The 20,232-nt window shown below is 46.5% G+C and overlaps 1 pseudogene; it reads right to left on the bottom strand.

The window, feature by feature from the left end:
- Positions 1–229: 229 nt before the first annotated feature.
- LOC140708910 (17S U2 SnRNP complex component HTATSF1-like) lies at positions 230–18,876 on the bottom strand (annotated as a pseudogene).
- Between the last annotated feature and the right edge of the window lie 1,356 nt (positions 18,877–20,232).

The raw sequence follows: 20,232 nt of genomic DNA, 5'->3' as shown, positions 1-20,232 counted from the left end.
TCTGGCATTTGACCTGACTCCAGCCTAAGCGCGAGGACGGGAGAAAGGCCAAGGGTATGAGATTTGGGACAGGAGAGGCATTTAGCTACTCTGACAAAGAGCGTGGGTTCCCAAAGAAAGGGTCCCCAGATACCCCGCAGGGGAGACTGTCGAGACAGACGGCTTTAGTCAACTAATGCTCGCATGCGGGGAGGGCTATGCAGGCAGCCACCACGGTTCTTCACAGCCTTCATTCTTTCCTTCCCCTGTCCGTCGCAGAACCCAAATCCTCAGAGCTGACTGAAAAGCGCGTGTTGTTGAATTCGCTGAGGGGCAGACGTGCGGAATGTGAGCCGTGGGGCGAAGGGACAGCTCCGGAGGCTCGAGATTCCGGAACCCGGTGGGCATTCAAGTGATACTGAAGCACGCAGTTTTCAGGGACATTAAGCTCGCCCCGGGGGTCCACTGGAACCTTCTGACCCAACGGTCTCTCTGGACAGGGTGATCCGGAACAGACGATGAAGAGACAGACTAGCGTGAAAGGGAGCAGCGATGCCTACACTGACCTCCGGAGGGCAGCATGATCAAGGGAAGGAGCTGTTCACGCTCCGCTCAAACCCCCGCGCAGCCTCTGCGGCTTACTCCGGCTTCCCAAGGCGGCGAGGTTCCACCCCCACCACCGCCGGCCCCCGCCGCCCTCTTCGCGCTGAAGCTGCAGAGGGTCTGTTTCTTCAGCCCAAAATCCTCTGCTCTGTGGTTTAAGATTCCCAGGCTTAAACTCGTAACTGCTAGAGTCATCACTCAAACTTCTCCCACACTTGTTTTGGTGATGACGGACACAGGGGCCTCACAGACTCAGAAGCATCTGGAATCATTCCGAAGGACAGAACTGTGTCATTATCCTCTTTCCCCCTGCTAATCTCTGAGAACAGTGTCTGTATATGGCACAGGGGTCCCTAGTGTTATATAGAAGGACTTGGCGATGTCCTCATGGGCTGTAACGGCCCCCAGTGCTATTCAGGGATCTCTGTCCTTTAAAGAGATATCATTTCCCTTTATTTCTCTACCTTTGTGCCCTCACTTCGCCCTGAATTGTTTCCTTAAACTGAGCTTTCTGGGAAACGTTTACTTCGTGTTCAACAGCAAAGTCTTGTGTTCAACAGCATAAGGCGAGGGCGGCAGGGGACAGTGGGGCGGGAGTTTGTTTGCTTTGGCATTAATTTCAGAGCTGCTGAACGTGGACAAAAGAGAGAAGGAACATTCTCCTTTCTTCCATTCCTGTAAATATGGGCCCACCTACCCTCCACTTAAGAAGGGTGGCTTTTCTGATTTTAAGATATCAGGCAGCCGGGCGAGGTGGCTGACACCTGGGATCCCAGAACTTTGGGAGGCCGAGGCAGGAAGATCCCTCGAGGCCAGGAGTTCGAGACCAGCCTGGCCAACATTGCAAAAACCCATCTCTACTAAGAATACAAAAATTAGCTGGGCGTGGTGGTGCCTGCCTATAATCCCAGCTACTAGGGTGGCTGAGTCAGGAGAATCGCTTGAACCTACCTGGGAGGTGGAGATTGTAATGAGCCGAGAGGGCCACTGCACTCCAGCCTGGGTGACAGTGAGACTCTGTCTCAAAAAATAAATAAATAAATAAATAATAATAAATAAATAATAATAAAAATATATAAATTGAGCTTTAAAATAAAGTAGTCAGAGGCCCAGGGTGGTGGCTCATGCCTGTAATCCCTTTGGAAGGCAGAGGCCAGAGGATCTTGAGTGCAGGAGTTTGAGACTAGCCTGGGCAACATAGGGAGACCCCATCTCTACAAAAAAAAAAAGCTAAGCATGGTGGCCCATGCCTGTGGTCCCAACTACTTGTGAGGCTGAGGCAGGAGGATTGCTTGAGAACAGGAGTTAGAGATTGCAGTGAGCTATGATTGCACTACTGCACTCCATCCTGGGTGACAGAGTGAGACCCTATCTCTTTTAAAAAAAAATTTAAAAAGTAGATTTAGTGTGAAGACTCAAGAAAAGAAAGAGAAAGCAAGCAAAACTTTAAGGAGAGGAGAATCGAAATTGGCTGTCTTCATCCTGGACATAATGGACACACCAATTCATGTTACATACTAGAGTTAACTAAGTGTTTTCAGAAGCAGTTGTCATTAAACCAACATAGTTATTGAAGCTCTGCTCTGTGTTCTGTGATAGGCACTGTGGATTCAGCAGAGACTAAATCAAAGTCCTTGATCTCAGAGGACATATTTTCATCTAATTGAATTCATATATCAGCCTTATGAGGAGGTGTTCTTCCTGTTTCAGGTAATGAGCTTGAATTTCAAATAATGAACTCAAAACCATATAGGCACTCAGTGGCTGAAACTTCTGTGCCCACATTCAGCTTTTGTTCTATGACTCCAGGCTGGGAGTCATGGAGCTGAGGAGGTAGCCGGTTGTAGAGAAGCAACAGATTAATAAGTAATAGTAAATTTTGAAAGGATATTTACAGAACTGAAGGAAAAGCTGAACAGGTGGTCTTTGGAAAGGACAGAAGCCAGGATAGTTCCATCGTCCAGGCAGCAGATACCAATAGTCAATGCTTCTACTTTGGGTCAAGAGAGAGAACTCCAATAGGCTTAGGGTGGGTCAGGTGCTCACACTCCTCTAAGGAAGGGGAGGGTCCCTTGAAGAATAGTACCATAGACTACCTAATGTTGGAGGATAATAGCCCCAACGCAAAAATGGGATCCTGCTACCAGACGAATGGGATACAGATGCCAGGTAGCAAAATCCAACAAATGTACACGTGCCAAAATCCTAACTCCATCACTAAGAGCCATGCAATCCTCTGAATATCAATTAGATTAATTGACACTCTTTTTCCTCTTGCTACTGTGGTACATGTAGTAGTTACCTTTATTCTTCACTTTGTTTTCTCATAAGACTAACCAGTTTTTTAAAATAAAGAAATAAAAGCAAAATTGCTTATTGTCTTATTCTATTCATTGGCAAACTAGTAACATTAAATAAACTCCAGACAGAGCTGCTGGAGAAGAATCAAGTACAATTTAGTAGAAATAACACTGTATGTGTGAGGGTGAGTGTGTGTGTGTGTGTGATGGAAAAGACTTTGTCCTGCCCAAACTGTAAGTCATGACCATGCCCCTCTCAGCAGAAGTTTATCTTTTTGGAAGAAGTTTGGAAGAAGTTTATCTCATTTGGAAGAAGTTTATAAGAATGCAGCTTAAAAAAAATCATGTGATTTTGGAGCAAGGTCAAGCCTTTGCTATTGCTTCCACATTTTGTTTTGTTTTATTTATTTGTTTACTTTTTAGTTTTTTGGGGGTTTTGTTTGTGTTTTTGAGACAAGGTCTCGCTCTGTTTCCCAGGCTGGAGTGCAGAGGCACCATCTCAGCTCACTGCAACTTCCGCCTCCCGGGTTCAAGCGATTCCCCTGGCTTAGCCTCCTGCGTAGCTGGGATTACTGGCACGCACCACCACATCCAGCTATTTTTTGTTTTTTTAGTAGACACAGGGTTTTGCCATGTTAGCTGGGCTGGTCTCGACCTCCTGATCTCATGTGATCCGCCCGCCTCGGCCTCCCAAAGTGCTAGGATTACAGGCATGAGCCATTACGTCCAGCTAGTTTTTAGTTTTTTGAGACAAAGTCTTGCTCAGCCCCCCAGGCTGGAATGCAGTGGCATAATCACCGTTTACTGCAGCCTTGACCTCATGGACTTAAGCAATCCTCCCACCTCAGCCTCTGGGATAGCTGGGACTACAGTCACGTGCCACCACGCCTGGCTAATTTCTGTAGTTTTTGGTAAATGCGGTTTCACCATGTTGCCCAGGCTGGTCTTGAACTCCTGAGCTCAAGTGATCTCCTACCTTGGCCTCCCAAAGTGTTGGAATTACAGGCATGAGCCACTGCCCCAGCCTGTTTTATTTATTTAGTTAAAAATATATGAAAAGAGGCCCTGTGCGGTGGCTCACGCCTATAATCCCAGCACTTTGGGAGGCTGAAGCGGGTGGATCACCTGAGGTTTTGGAGTTCAAGACCAGCCTGACCAACATGGAGAAACCCCATCTCTACTAAAAATATAAAAAATCAGTCAGGCATGGTGGTGCATGCCTGTAATCCCAGTTACTTGAGAGGCTGAGGCAGGAGAATCGCCCTAACTCGGGGGAGGTTGTGGTGAGCTGAGATTGCACCATTGCACTCCAGCCTGGGCAACAAGAGTGAAACTCCATCTCAAAAAGAAAAGGAAAAAAAAAAAAAAAAATATATATATATATATATATATATATATATATATGTATATATATAAAAAAAACATATGAAAAGGCCAGGTATGGTGGCTCATGCCTGTAATCCTAGCACTTTGGGAGGCTGAGGCGGGCGGATCACCTGAGGTCAGGAGTTCGAGACCAGCCTGGCCAACATGACAAAACCCTGTCTCTACTCAAAATACAAAAATTAGCCAGGCGTGGTGGTGCATGCCTGATATCCCAACTACTTGGGAAGTTGAGGCAGAAGAATCGCTTGAACTCGAGGGCAGAAGTTGGCAGTGAGCCAAGATCACACCATTTCACTCCAGTCTGGGCACAAGAGCAAGACTCTCTCTCTCTCTCTCTATATATATATATACACACATATATATATATATATGAAAAGCAGGCAGGGCATGGTGATCCACGCCTATAATCCTAGCACTTTGGGAGGCTTAGGTGGGCAGATCAGTTGAGCACAGGAGTTCGAGACCAGCCTGAGCAACATGGTGAAAGTCTGTCTCTACCGAAAATACAAAAATTAGCTCGGCGGGGTGGTGCATGCCAGTAATCCCAGCTACTCCAGAGGCTGAGGCAGGAGGATCGCTTGGGAAGGCAGAGGTTGCAGTGAGCCGAGATGACACCACTAGACTCCAGTCCAGGTGACAGAGCAAGACACTGTCTCAAAAAATAAAAACAAAAAAGAAAAGAAATCACCTGCCTTATGAAGAAACAGTTGGTAACAGATATAAGATACAGAATGTACAGCCCCTGGTATAGAATAAGTCCTTAGAAATGTTAGTTCCTCTCTGTCCCTGTGTGACATGAAGGGAATTCCAAGGCCAGTACCACTTCCTGGTGGCTTCCCTCACTTAAGTGCTGTGTACCCCATTGCAAAAACTATGTCTCCCAGGTTCCTGATACCACATCCCATGTCCTCTGCCTTTGGGGCTGTCATAGGATAAAGTGTCATTTTCTGTATGAGCTAGAAAAGAATCTTCCGAACAAAAGTCTGCCTTGGGAATGATGATATAGCTAAACTGAAAGGACAATTAGTTTTCGTATCCAGACCAACCCAACCTTCAGGGCTGGGGACTCATTTGATGCTCCCATTCAAACAATTGGAGAACATTGTGTCTGAGTACCGGGGCTTTTTAGTATCTTTTCTCCAAATGTTACATCCTTAGGGGCTTTGAATAGTAGAAGAGCCTACAATAGTGGTTCAGATGAAAGCACGCAGGCATGTGGAGAGTTTCCACTCCCTGATCCGTGAGACAAACCTTAGGGTGGAAAAGAGGCTGCTGGGGAGGTTGGCTCTGAATGTAAAACTGGGAGAAGCACCTCCTGTCAACCTAAGGGCTTGTGGGCAGGGGCAACATGTTGACCTGGCTTCCTTTCCACTCTGAGACATCACTGGCTCTCATGCAGAGCTTTTCTTTTCTTTTCTTTTCTTTCTTTTTCTTTTTTTTTTTTTTAGACAGAGTTTCACTCCTGTTGCCCGGGCTAGAGTGCAATGGCACAATCTCGGCCCACCACAAACGCCACCTCCCCAGCCCAAGCGATTCTCCTGCCTCAGCCTCCTGAGTAGCTGGGATTACAGGCATATGCCACCATGCCCAGCTAATTTTGTATTTTTAGTAGAGACAGGGTTTCTCCTTGTTGGTCAGGCTTGTCTCGAACTCCTGACCTCAGGTGATCCACCTGCCTTGGCCTCCCAAAGTGCTGGGATTACGAGCGTGAGCTACTGCGCCTGGACTTTCAGTTTTTTCTTTCTTTCTTTCCCTCCTTCCTTCCTTCCTTCCTTCCTTCCTCCCTCCCTCCCTCCCTCCCTTCCTTCCCTCCCTCCCTTCTTTTCTTTCTTTTCTTTCCTTCTTTCTTTCTTTCTCTCTCTCTTTCTTTTTTTTTTTTTTTTTTTTTTTGAGACGGAGTCTCGCTCTGTCGCCCAGGCTGGAGTGCTGTGGCCGGATCTCAGCTCACTGCAAGCTCCGCCTCCCTGGTTCCCGCCATTCTCCTGCCTCAGCCTCCCGAGTAGCTGGGACTACAGGCGCCCGCCACCTCGCCCGGCTAGTTTTTTTTTGTATTTTTTTTAGTGGAGACGGGGTTTCACCGTGTTAGCCAGGATGGTCTCGATCTCCTGACCTCGTGATCCGCCCGTCTCGGCCTCCCAAAGTGCTGGGATTACAGGCTTGAGCCACCGCGCCCGGCCTCTCTCTCTCTTTCTTCTGCTTCTTCTTCTTTTTTTTTTTTTCAGGGTTTCACTTTGTTGCCGAGGCTGGAGTACAGTGAGTGGCACGATCATGGCTCACTGGAGCCTCAACTTTCTAGGCTCAAGCAATCCTCCTACCTCAGCCTCCTTAGTAGCTGGGATTGCAGGCATGAGCCACTGTGCCCAGCGTAATGCAGGGCTCTTCATCCAGGATCCCAAGGGGAAACAAAGATAGGATAAAATTACATTGCATTTTCACTAATCTCTAACTGATATTTAGCATCTTCTCCAATGATAAATGTAGGCAATAAACCTACACAGGTATTTGTAGTACATGTGACTGTTGTTAATAGAATTTACAGGTTTATATCATCTTCTGATAGTTGCAGAAATTTCAAAATGTCATGTATGCTCATGGTTACTTTGTAGTTAGTGGTAGTGGTTAGACTCACCACTAGATCTTCTTACACATTTTGCTTCATTTTGATAACTGTACTTCAATATGATTGTTTTCCTTTGTAATCCCATTTATTTTACTTTATGTAGTTGAAGGTTATTCTGAGACTCCACAGACTTCTCCAGACTTCCAAAGCCTGTCTTAGACATAAAAAGTTAAGAAACCTTAAATCTCTAATGATGCTGTCATTTCCTGTTTTGTATTATTTTACAACCAGGGTAATTAGGAATGCTTTCTTCTTCTTCATTCTTCTTCTTCTTTTTTGAGACGGAGTCCTGCTGTGTCACCCAGGCTGGAGTGCAGTGGCACGATCTTGGCTCACTGCAACCTCTGTCTCCCAGGTTCAAGCAATTCTCCTGCCTCAGCCTCCCAAGTAGCAGGCACCCACCGTGCCTAGCTTTTTGTGTGTGTATTTAGTGGAGATGGGGTTTCACCATGTTGGCCAGGCTGGTCTTGAACTCCTGATGTCAGGTGATCTACCCACCTCAGCCTCCCAAAGTGCTGGGATTACAGGCATGAGCCACCTCGCCTGGCTTGCTTTTTTGTTTAAACTAAATATCTGCTTGTAAAATTTCTGCCCATATTTTCTTCATTATTACTCAAATTCAATTATTCATTTATTTGCCAAATATTTAGGAAACACTTCTCTTTTACAAAACCATGCTGCATAAAACTGTTATTATGCGAAAAATAATCCTTACTCACCATGCCCTCCACCCTGACCCACCAACCCCATTTACAATCTGGTAGAGGAGCTGGACTGTTTACTTACATAGGACACACAGGCTGCAGCTTACCATGGACAGGGAGGGAGATGATCGTTCCGGGTGCAGGCAACAAGAAGGTGTATTGTCTGTGGAGAATTTAAAAATAATTCTAAAACCAGCTGTTTTTTGAGATGGAGTCTGACTCTGTTGCCTAGGCTGGAGTGCAGTGGCACCATCTCACCATCTCAGCTCACTGCAGCCTCTGCCTCCCGGGTTCCAATGATTCTCCTGCCTCAGCCTCCCAGGTAGCTGGGATTACAGGCACACACCACCATTCCAGGCTAATCTTTGTATTTTTAGTAGGGACGGGGTTTCACCATGTTGGCCAGGGTGGTCTTGAACTCCTGACCTCAGGTGATCCTCCTGCCTCAGCCTCCCAAAATGCTAGGATTACAGGTGTGAGCCACCGCGCCCAGCCTAAAGCCAACTTTTTATTGATGCTGTGCACCAACAATTATAAAACAATGTTAGTGACAAAATACCCCTTGTGGTGTAGCCTCCTCCCACCACTCCACCCTGCTTGGTATACCACTGCACACAGGGGAGTTTAACCATTTCCAGTTTACACACACGCACACGCACACACACACACACCCTTTGAAACTTCCTTTTCTCCTCCTCAACTCCCCCAGCCCAGTTCTCATGTCACTCTAGTCAGGGTGGGATCTGCAGCGCTGCTGGGCCAGTATCCCCGAAGGTGAGTCCAGCCCTCTCCCTGTAAGCTCTTTGGCCTCTGGATGGTCTCATTAATAGTCCAGGATGAGCCCTGCAAACTTGGCGTCTATAGGCAGGTCTCAGCTCTTCTTAACGCCCCTGGGCTTGAACCCCTTGGCAACTGCATTTGACATACATGATTCCCATCCCTCATCTCCAGATTTTCCATCCTTCAAGAAAACTCTGGATTTCCTGGTCACGCCAAGGCTTAATGAACCGGCCTGGCAGCTTCTCTGGTCCTCAAGATTCCTTTTCTTGCCTTACTTTCTGAAGACTTCTAGTAGTTTTACTTGGAAGTGTCACTGACTCCATTTTTCTGCAGTTCTTTTTTCTGTAGCCCCAGGGACGGCAGGGAGCTGACACCTCATCTGAGCTGCTAGAATTGAGGTGAGAAAGGAGGTTCCTAAGTGCAGAAATGTGTTTTCTCCTCTCAGCCACCACTGAAGGCCTTGGATGTGATTGAGTCAGACCTACCCTGCACAGTCTCCCTTTGGATTACCTCAAGATAAACCAATTTGTGACTTTAATTACATCTGCAAAGTCCCTTCCCAGCAGCACCTAATCTAAAGTGTGATTCAATGAGTGAAAGAGGGTGTGCTAGTGATCAGGTAGGGAAGTGATTCCAAGGGTCCCTAGACTCTACATTCCCAACAGCAAAATGTGACGTTGTTACGTTCTGACAAGTGAACTCTCCTCCCAAATTCATTGCCTGAGTTGATGCAAATGAATTCAGCCATGCCTTTCGGGTTTGGCATCTGAGAAGTGTCTGTGACTTGGGAAGAGTGGTCAGAATGGCAGGTGATGGGAAGAGACCACATTTCAGCTGGTGGAGAGTGAAAGGACAGCCAACATCTGGCTCTTTCTGAAGCATAGACATATTGGAGACTGAAAGTGTCTGTTGGCCTCACAGGCACTGAGGAAAGCCTCCCATCCTCTCAGATTTTCCTCCTTTTTCCTGAGGTCCCCTGAACCCGATAGTCTGTAATCTTATTCCATGTCTGGGCCAACAAACTACCTTCCATGGAGGATTTGAATATAATAATCAGTTTCCTCTGCATTCCTCCAGAACGCAGAGTCCACACCATCCACGAGTCTACCAAACAAAAGCTTCCTCATTGGTCTCAATGTTGAGCACTCAAAGTTCTCTGAGCTCATTTAGCACCAACCCATCATCCTTAAAATCCACAGGATGGGCGGGGTGCAGTGACCCATGCCTTTGATTACAACACCTTGGGAGGCCAAGGGGCAGATCTCTTGAGCCCAGGAGTTCAAGACCGGCCTGGGCAACATGGTGAGACACCATCTCTACAAAAAAAAAATTTTTTTTTTTTTGGAACAGAGTCTCACTCTGTCGCCCAGGCTGGAGTGCAGTGGTGCGATCCCAGCTCACTGCAACTTCTGCTTCCAGAGTTCAAGCGATTCTCTGCCTCAGCCTCCCCAGTAGCTGGGATTACAGGCATCCTCCACCATGCCCAGTTAATTTTTGTATTTTTAGTAGAGACAGGGTTTCACCATGTTGACTAGGCTGGTCTTGGACTCCTGACCTTGTGATCCACCCACCTCAGCCTCCCAAAGTACTGGGATTACAGGTGTGAGTCACCACACCCAGCCTACAAAATTTTTTTAAAAAAATTAGCCAGGAATGGTGGTGCACACCTGTGGTCCCAGCTACTTGGGAAACTGAGGTAGGAGGATTCCTTGAGCCCAGGAGATTGAGGCTGCACAGTGAGCTGTGATCACGCCACTGCACTCCAGCCTGAGCAATAATGAGACCTTATCTCAGAAAACAAAAAAACAACCAAAAATATCCATAGGATGAAACATATGTTTGATTATGACAACTTGCTCATGGCACCTTCTGAATGGCCCAACTCCCTCACAGATCCCCAGACCAACTGTTTTTGTTGCAGAGATAGCTTCTTGTAACCTCTTTTTTTTTTTTTTTTTTTCTTGGAGATGGAATTTCACTCTTATTGCCCAGGCTGGAGTGCAATGACATGATCTTGGCTCACTGCAACCTCTGCCTCCAGGGTTCAAATGATTCTCCTGCCTCAGCCTCCTGAGTAGCTGGAATTACGGGTGTGCACAACCACACCCGGCTAATTTTTGTGTTTTTAGTAGGGACAGTGTTTTGCCATGTTGGCCAGGCTGGTCTCGAACTCCTGGCCTCAGGTGATCCACCTGCCTCAGCTTCCCAAAGTGCTGGGATTACAGGCATGAGCTACTGCACCCGGCCTATAGCCTCTAATTTCATTTTCATCCAAAAACTTTAATGGAAGACCCACGGATTCCCTCTTCAAGTAACAGCAAAGCCCATCTCCTTTAAGATTTCTTTGATCATCTTTGTAAAGCTTGACCTTAAAGTCTTCTGAGGATTTCTCCTGGAGGCAAACCAGATATATATACATTTGTATTTCTGTCTTCTTCAACATGAAATTATCCTTATTCCATTTTTCTTTTATCTCCCCTTTTTTTAGGATCAGTGGGTTTGGGGGGTTTTCTTTGCAGAAGTTCTGCATTCCTAGCATTGACATCTTGTACATTTGCAGGAGAGCTAGATGCCCACCATTAGAAAAGCCACACTTGGCTGGGTATGTAGCAATGAAACCTTTAGTGGCCTTGGGAAACCACCCCTTCTTGTCCAGATCCCACTCACTGTGGGAGTCAGTTGGCTGCAGCCCTAAATAACCCATTTGCCACTGAGATCTTCTTATCTGTTGCAGTCCTTGGTGTCTCCATATAATTTTTGCATTCACAACTGCTCATCAAGTCATCATTGTCATCCACTTCATGTTTGCTACCTAGTCAGGGGCAGGGTTCAGGTAATCAAAGAGGCTGCTCTGCTGGGCCTGCAAGGCTCCACCAAGTATGTCTGAGGCAACAGCCCAAGCACTGTTGTAAACATTTGCATTAGTCCGTTCTCACACTGCTATAAAGAAATACCTGAGACTGGGTAATTTATAAAGAAAAGAGGTTGCCGGGCACGGTGGCTCACACCTGTAATCCCAACACTTTGGGAGGCTGAGGTGAGTGGATCACTTGAGGTCAGGAGTTTGAGACCAGCCTGGCCAAATATGGTGAAACCTTGTCTCTACTAAGAATACAAAAATTAGATGGGCATGGTGGCGCAGGCCTGTAATCCCAGTTACTTGGGAGGCTGAAGCAAGAGAATCACTTGAACCAGGGGGGCAGAGGTTGCAGTGAGCCAAGATCATGCCATTGCACTCCAGCCTAGGTGACAGAGCAAGACTCCGTCTCAGAGAAAAAAAAAAAAAAAGAAGATGTTTGTTGGACACGGTGGCTCATGCTTGTGATCCTAGCAGCACTTCGGGAGGCCGAGGCAGGAGGATCAACACTTGAGCTCAAGAGTTTGAGACCAGCCTGGGCAACATGGCAAAAACCCGTCTCTATAAAAAATACAAAACTTAGCTGGGTATGGTGGCATGTGCTTGTGGTTCTAGCTACTTGGGGAGCTGAGGTGGGAGAATTGCTTCAGACCAGAAGGTTGAGGCTGCAGTGAGCTGTGACTGCACCACTGCCTGGGCGACAGAGCAAGACCCTATCTCAAAAAAAAAAGAGGTTTAGTTGGCTCATGGTTCTGTGGGCTGTACAGGAAGCATGATGCTGGCATCTGCTCGGCTTCTGGGGAGGTCTCCAGAAACTTACAATTATGGCAGAAGGCAAAGGGGGAGCGAAGCTTCTCACATGGCAGGAGCAAGAGAGGGAGGAGGTGCGGCACACTTTTAAACAACCAGAGCTCACCAGAACTCACTATCATGGGAATAGCACCAGGGGGATGGTGCTAAACCATTCGTGAGAATCCACTCCCATGATCCAGCCACCTCTCACCAGGCCCCACCTCCAACACTGGGACTACAATTCAACATGAGATTTGGTGGGGACACAGATCCAAACCGTATCGACATTTAACACATTGCATCTTTGAATTGTCACAGCAACCCTGTGAGGTGGGTACTAGTGTTATCCACATTTTACAGAAGAGGAAACTGATGCCCAGAGACCTTGCCAAGGTTATAGACAGGACAGCTAGTGCATGACAAAGCTGGAGTTGGAATGCAGCCAGTTCTGCTTTAGTAGCCACTTTCTTGCCTGCCTTTCTATTGTTATTTCTTTATCTTTTCTTTCTTTCTCTCTCTTTCTCTTCTTCCTTCCTTCCTTTTCTTTCTCTTTTTCTTTTCTTTTCTTTTTTTTTTTTGAGACAGGGTCTGGCTCTGTTGCTCAGACTGGAGTGTGGTGGTGCCATCTTGGCTCACTGCAACCTCCACCTTCTGGGCTCAAGCCATCCTCCCACCTAAGCTTCCCAAGTAGCTGGGATTACAGGTGTGCACCACCACACCTGGCTAATACTTGTATTTTTTTTAGTAGAGATGGGGTTTCGCCATGTTGGCCAGGCTGGTCTTGTACTCCTGGCCTCCCAAAGTGCTGGGATCAGGTGTGAGCTATTGCACCCAGCTTGAAGCTACATTTTTTTTTTTTTTTTTTTTTTTTTTTTAATGAGACGAGTCTTGCTCTGTCCCCCAGGCTGGAGTGGTGCCGTGGAGTGATCTCAGTTCACTGCAACCTCTGCCTCCTGGGTTCAAGCAATTCTCCTGCCTCAGCCTCTTGAGTAGCTGGGATTACAGGCACCTGCCACCACTCCTGGCTGTTTTTCTATTTTTAGTAGAGACGGGGCTTAACCATATGGGCCAGGCTGGTCTCAAGCAATCCGCCTGCCTCGGCCTTCCAAAGTGCTGGGATACAGGCATGAGCCACCACACCCGGCCAGGCTACATTCTTAAACGCCACTTTTTACAGCTTCCTAGAAACTAAATGGGTGAAATTCATTCTGCCTCCTGTCCTTGTTTTTATCATTTCATAGTGAAAACATAAACTCCCAAGCCCACCTACTCTATTGCACTGTGTCTCCACGACACTCTGTACTTTCTGGATCTGACTCAGCCCTCCACTTGCCCCCTCCCTAACCTGCCTGTGCCCTCTAATAAACTGCAGCCCCCCCTCTTACCCTTAGCTTCTCCTTGGAGCATTCCCTCCACTTCCTGGCGTTAAGTGAAATTTAACTCTCCCTTGAGGGCACTACCTCCTCTGCAGGCTTCTGAAATGAGAGTTGTTGATTTTCTTACAGCTGAGGGTGCTCTCCTGGCTTCAGATTGCTGCCTCCAGACTACTCCTTCCCCAGCCCCCAACTCTAGCTTAAAATAACCCTCTGCCTTCCAGGCTCAGCAATTAGGCTAAACTTTCCTCTTCCTTTCTCACTGCTACTGTCTGCCAGCCCCCTCCACCTCACTCAGGGGAACGCTGGCCTAGCTGACGTCTAAGTCTTTGCATTGAGTCCTTCCTCAGGGTGACTTCATTGTCCACCTGGAGGATCCATTCCCTACCTGACCTCTCAATAACCTGGGCACTTGATCCCAAGAACCTTCTCCTCTCCAACTCGGCCACACATTCTCATTGTCACACCCTGGACCTTATCACCTGAAGGAGCCCCTCCTTGAGAATCAGTCAAGCAGCCTGCTCTTAACCCCCACCTCCTAACCTTCTGTCCATCAGTCTGTCTGCCCTCCTCGCAACCAATTTTCAGTCTCCTAGGACCTTCGGATCAATGATGCCCTCCTTCTTCCAGCTTATGAGCCCCTCCCTATTCAGTTCAACTCCACGACCCTTCATTTCAACACCTCTCTGGACAATATCGCCAACTCCCCTTCCCCTCTGTATTTTCATCCTTTGCATCCAAGTGGCAAAACCCCAACCCTGGATGAGCCCAGTGATCTGTTTTCTTCAGGATTTTACTCTGATAGCCAAGAACTGTTGGTGGTGGTGGTGGAAATCACACAACAAGGAAATGGTTCCCACTCCTCACTCATGATCATGAACTCTAATGAGGCTCCCAGAATTGTTTAGTGGCCCAACCACATCACCCTGGTCAATGGCTATGTTAAACCTCCCTGGTCCTTGAACCTCTGAGGCTCTTCTGTCTCTCACCTCAAGCTCACTTGATGACCTCCCTCTTATGTCACAGAGAAAACCAAAGTCATCAGAGGTGAGCTCCCTCAACCATCTGTCACCAGATCCACACCCCTCCAAGAGGAACATAATGCATGCAGCGTGTGTACCTTGATTTGATCCTCATTTGAAATATATGTATAGGCTGGATGCAGTGGCTCACGCCTGTAATTCCAGCACTTTGCTTGAGCTCAGGAGTTCAAGGAGGGTGGATTACTTAAGCTCAGGAGTTCAAGACCCACCTGGGCAACAGAGAAAAACCCTGTCTCTACAAAATGAAAATACAAAAATTCGTCAGGTGTGGGGGGTCACATCTAAATAGTAGTTCCAGCTACTTAGGAGGCTGAGGTGGGAGGATCACTTGAGCCTGGGAGGCGGAGATTATAGTGAGCTGTGATTGCACTGCTGCACTCTGGCCTGGGTGACAGTGAGACCCAGTCAAAAAAGAAAGAAGGAAAGAAAGGAAGGAAAGAAAGAAAGAAAGATCGAGAGAGAGAGGGAGAAAGGAAGGAAGGAAAGAAGGAAGGAAGCAAGGAAGGAAGGAAGGAAAAAGAAAAGAAAGGAAGGAAAGAAATAAATGAAAAAGAAAGACATATATAGAAGACATTTTGAGGCTAACTGGGGAATATTTAAGCATATTCTGCTATCAGATGAAGTGAAGGGGTGATCGTTATTTTCTAATTTTTTTTTTTTTTTTTTGAGACTGAGTCTTGCTCTGTCACCAGGCTGGAGTACAGTGGCGCGATCTCAGCTCACTGCAACCTCTGCCTCCTGGGTTCAAGCAATTCTCCTACCTCAGCCTCCCAAGTAGCTGGGATTATAGGTATGCACCACCACGCCCGGCTAATTTTTGTATTTTTATTAGAGATGGGGTTTCACCATGTTGACCAGGATGGTCTCTATCTCTTGACCTTGTGATCCTCCTGCCTCGGCCTCCCAAAGTGCTGGGATTACAGGTGTGAGCCACCATGCCTGGCTGTGATCATTATTTTCTTAGCTGTGATTATGTATTGTGGTTACGGAATCTCCTTATTTTTGGGAGATGCATGCTGAGGTACTTCGGTGTGAAGCACATGCTTTCCTATATTTTCACATGGTCCAAGAATGTTTTAGTAGTCGCTTAACAATTTCTATGTTAAAAAAAAAAAGTGGCAGGGGGGGAGCCGGGCACAGTGGGTCACGCCTGTAATCAATCCCAGCACTTTGGGAGTCTGAGGCAGGCGGATCACCTGAGGTTGGGAGTTCAAGACCAGCCTGACCAACACCGGAAACCCCATCTAAACTAAAAATACAAAATTAGCTGGGCATGGTGGCACATGCCTGTAATCATAGCTACTCCGGAAGCTGAGGCAGGAGAATCGCTTGAACCCAGGAGGCGGAGGTTGCGGTGAGCCGAGATCATGCCATTGCACTCCAGCCTGGGCAACAAGAGTGAAACTCCATCTCAAAACACAAAACAAAAAACAAACCCACAAAAACATATATAGGCCTGGCACTGTGGCTCATGTCTGTAATCCCAGAACTTTGGGAGGCCAAAGCAAGAGGACCCCCTGAGTCCAGTTTGAGACCAGCTAGGCAATAAGGCGAGACCCCGTCTCTACAAAAAATTTAAAAATTAGCCCGGCATGGTGCCATGCACCTGTGGCCCCAGCTACCTGAGAGGCTGAAGTGGGAGGATGGCTTGAGCCCAAGAGTTTGAAGCTGAGATGAGCTATGATCAGGTCACTGCACTCCACCCTGTGAGATGAAGTGAGACCCTCTCTTGGGGAAAAAAAATAAAAAAAGAACTATATATATGTAAATATATATATGTATGTTTGTACATATATAATATATAAATATTTGTATATATCTATAAATAACAATTGTTAAATCTAAGTAAAATGATGGACATACAAACAATATTGTATTATATTTTCAAGTTTTCTGTACGTTTGAAATTTTTCATAATAAAAAACTGGGCAAAATTCTGTCACTTCCACTTACTGCTCGACCCTTTCAGGCTGGTGTTTATCTCTACCTTACTGCTACTCAAATGTTTTTTTGCAATGAACTTTATGTCATTAAGTCCATTGTTTCGTTTTCTTCTTACTTGAACTGCCACTAGTAACTGACGTTGCTGGCCCGTTCTTTCTTGGAACACTGTCGTTTTTTGGCCTCCAGGACTTGGCATCTTCTGGCTTCCTCCTATCCCTCCCCTGGCTGCTCTTCCCCCCGCTCAGCTGGCCCACTCTGCCTTTGACTGAAATCACCTGGTCACATTGGAGGTCATCACGAGAGGTTGGTCCTGGACCCTCCTCTTCTCATGCTACCCTTTCCTTCCAGGGGATCACACCTGTCCTATGGCTTCAGTTCCTATTAGCTGGTTACTCTCAAATTTATCTCTTGCCTCAAATCTCCAGATTTGACCACCTTCCTGCCTGGCATCCCTACTTGGTTATCCCAAAGGAACTACTAGCTCTTTTTTTTTTTTTGGAGACAGAGTTTCACTCTTGTTGGCCAGGCTGGAGTGCAGTGGCAAGACCTTGGCTCACTGCAACCTCCGCCTCTTGGGTTCAAGTGATTCTCCTGCCTCAGCCTCCGGAGTAGCTGGGATTACAGATGCGTGCCACCACACCCGGCTAATTTTTTGTATTTTTAGTAGAGACAGGGTTTCACCATGTTGGCCAGGTTGGTCTCAAACTCCTGACCTCAGGTGATCCACCCGCCTCAGCTTCCCGAAGTGCTGGAATTACAGGCGTGAGCCACGGTGCCCAGCTTAATTTAGCATATTTGAAACAGAAGTCATGATCTTCCCCCAGAAGCAGTATCATCCTCAGATCTGAACCACAGGGGCCCTGCCCTGGCCCACATACTCTAGGGGGATTCACCTATCACAAACAACCTATCACACACATTTATTACACATGACACCTGGGCACCTCTGTCACTGATCTGCTCTCAGTGCTGGCATGGCACAACCTGAAATATTACACATCTCTTGTAATTAACACCGTTCAAGCCCTGGGGAACGGTGACTTCTGCAATCTCTTGCCCTGTATCCTGGAAACGAAAGATGACTATAGCCCAATTCTGTGAAAGTCTGAGGTTGTGCCTCTGCCTGGATTCTGAAGCATGTACTGCTTTGGAGTATAGGGAGGATTTAAGCAATGGAAACACGTAAGTGAAAGAAAACACACTTTAACCAGCTTGTTAAATATTACCTCTCAAATAGTGTGATAAAATATCATTTCCCAATAGTGTTGAGTGCAGTTTTTCTTGTTGCTCTTTGTTTTAGAGGTATGGATGTATGTTGTGCTGCATTTACAACAGTTGCAAAGGATAGCTGAGGAACATGTTGCTGTATTAAACAATTCTTATTACTCTTAAATTTGTATGCATGCAGTGGGAGGGGTGGTGAGGGATAAAAAAAAAAACTACACATTTACAGTGTACACTCCTCCAGTGATTGGGACACCAAAATCTCAGAAATCACCACTAAATAACTTATTTATGTAACCGAACACTACCTGTTCCCCAAAAGACTACTGAAAATAAAAATTGAATACATGCAGGTCTAGATATGACTCATGTGAAGTATGATATTGATTCTCTATGTTGTAATAGATGGACATTGAATACGAGATTATGAATATAGTCATCTTCAGTATTCACCAGGGATTGATTCCAAAACCCTCACTGATGCTCAAATCCCTTGTATAAAATGGCATAGTATTTGCATAAAACCTATGCACATTCTTCCATATACTTTAAATCATCTCTAGGTTATCTATGGTACCTATCACAATGTAAATGCTGTATAAATAGTTATATTGTATTTTTTATTTATATTATTTTTATTATATATACATTTCTTTCCTTCCTTTCTTCCTTCCTTCCTTCCTTCTTTCCTTCCTTCCTTCCTTCTTTTTTTTTTGACAGAGTCTTGCTCTGTCACCCAGGGTGGAGTGCAATGGCATGATCTCAGCTCACTGCAAACTCTGCCTTCCGGGTTCAAGAGATTCTCCTGCCTCAGCCTCCTGAGTAGCTGGGATTACAGGCACCCATCACCACGCGTGGCTAATATTTTTGTATTTTTAGTAGAGATGGGGTTTTACCATGTTGGCCAGACTGGTCTCAAACTCCTGACCTCAAGTGATCCGCCTGCCGTGGCCTCCCAAAACGCTGAGATTACAGGCGTGAACCACCACATCTGGCCATATATATTTAAAAAATATTTTTATGCTTCGGTTGGTTGAATCCACAGGTGTGGAACTGCAGATACAAAATGCCAACTGTAGTGTAATTTTTATAAAACTATCTGTCTTAGTCCATTCAGGCTGCTATAATGAAATACCTTAGACTGAGCAATTTATTAACAATGAAAACTGCTTACAGTTCTGGAGGCTGGAAGGTCCAAGATCAAGGTACCAGCAGATTTGGTAACCAGTGAGGGCACACTTTGCTTCATAGATGGCACCTTCTTGCTGCATCTTCATAGGTGGAAGGGCCAAACAAGCTCCTTTGGGCCTCTTTTTTCTAAGACATGGTCTCGCTGTGTCACCTAGGGTAGAGTGCAGTGGCTCGATCTCGGCTTACTGCAAGCTCCGCCTCTGGGGTTCAAGTGATTCTCCTGCCTCAGCCTCCTGAATAGCTGGGATTACAGATGCCTGCCACCATGCCTGGCTAATTTTTGTGTTTTTAGTAGAGAGAGGGTTTCTCCATGTTGCCCAGGCTGGTCTTGAACTCCTGACCTCAAATGATTAGCCTGCCTGAGCCTCTCAAAGTGCTAGGATTACAGGCATGAGCCACCGCGCCCAGCCTGGGCTTCTTTTATAACAGCATTAATCCCATTCATGAGGACAGGCCCCTCATGACCTAATCACCTTCTAAAGGCCCCATCTCGTTTGTTTTTTTTTTTTTTTTTTTTCTCCAGACGGAGTCTCGCTCTGTCTCCCAGGCTGGAGTGCAGTGGCCAGATCTCGGCTCACTGCAAGCTCCACCTCCCGGGTTCACGCCATTCTCCTGCCTCAGCCTCCCGAGTAGCTGGGACTACAGGCACCCGCCACCTCGCCCAGCTAGTTTTTTGTAATATTTAGTAGAGACGGGGTTTCACCGTGTTAGCCAGGATGGTCTCGATCTACTGACCTCGTGATCCACCCGTCTCCGTCTCCCAAAGTGCTGGGATTACAGACTTGAGCCACCGCGCCCGGCCTAAAGGCCCCATCTCTTAATATCACCACATTGGGGATTAGGTTTCAATTTATGGATTTTAGGGGGGCACAAACATTTATGCCATAGCAATACATAATAAAAATTAATATATATATTTTTTGAGACAGGGTCTCACTCTGTCACCAGGCTCGAGTGTGGTAGCTCAATCATGGCTCACTACAGCCTCGACCTCCCAGGCTCAGGCAATCCTATCTCAGCCTCCAGAGTAGTTGAGGCCACAGGTGTGCGCCACCTCGCCTGGCTAAGTTTTCTATTTTTTGTAGAGATGGCATTTCATCATGTTGCCCAGCGGGGTCTCAAACCACTGGACTCAAGTGATCTGCCCACCTTGACCTCCCATAACACTGGGATTTCAGGTGTGAGCCACTGTACCCAGCCCAAAATTTCAAAAAAAAAAAAAAGGCAAGCAAAAAGTCAGCTTTATCTAAATGTGTTTGACTTAAAATATTGACGTGTATTAATTATCATTTATATTTTGTCCAGATGCTGTGTCTCATGGCTGAGATCCCAGCACTTCGGGAGGCCGAGGTGGGAGGATCGCTTGAGCTCAGAAATTTGAGACCAGCCTGGACAACATAGTGAGATCATCTCTCTACAAAAAGTAAAAAAAAAAA

Source organism: Chlorocebus sabaeus, chromosome 17 (genome assembly GCF_047675955.1).
Source record: "Chlorocebus sabaeus isolate Y175 chromosome 17, mChlSab1.0.hap1, whole genome shotgun sequence".
Taxonomy (NCBI): domain Eukaryota; kingdom Metazoa; phylum Chordata; class Mammalia; order Primates; family Cercopithecidae; genus Chlorocebus; species Chlorocebus sabaeus.
Note: the sequence above shows the minus strand (reverse complement) of the source record. Positions and strands in the feature narration are given on the sequence as shown.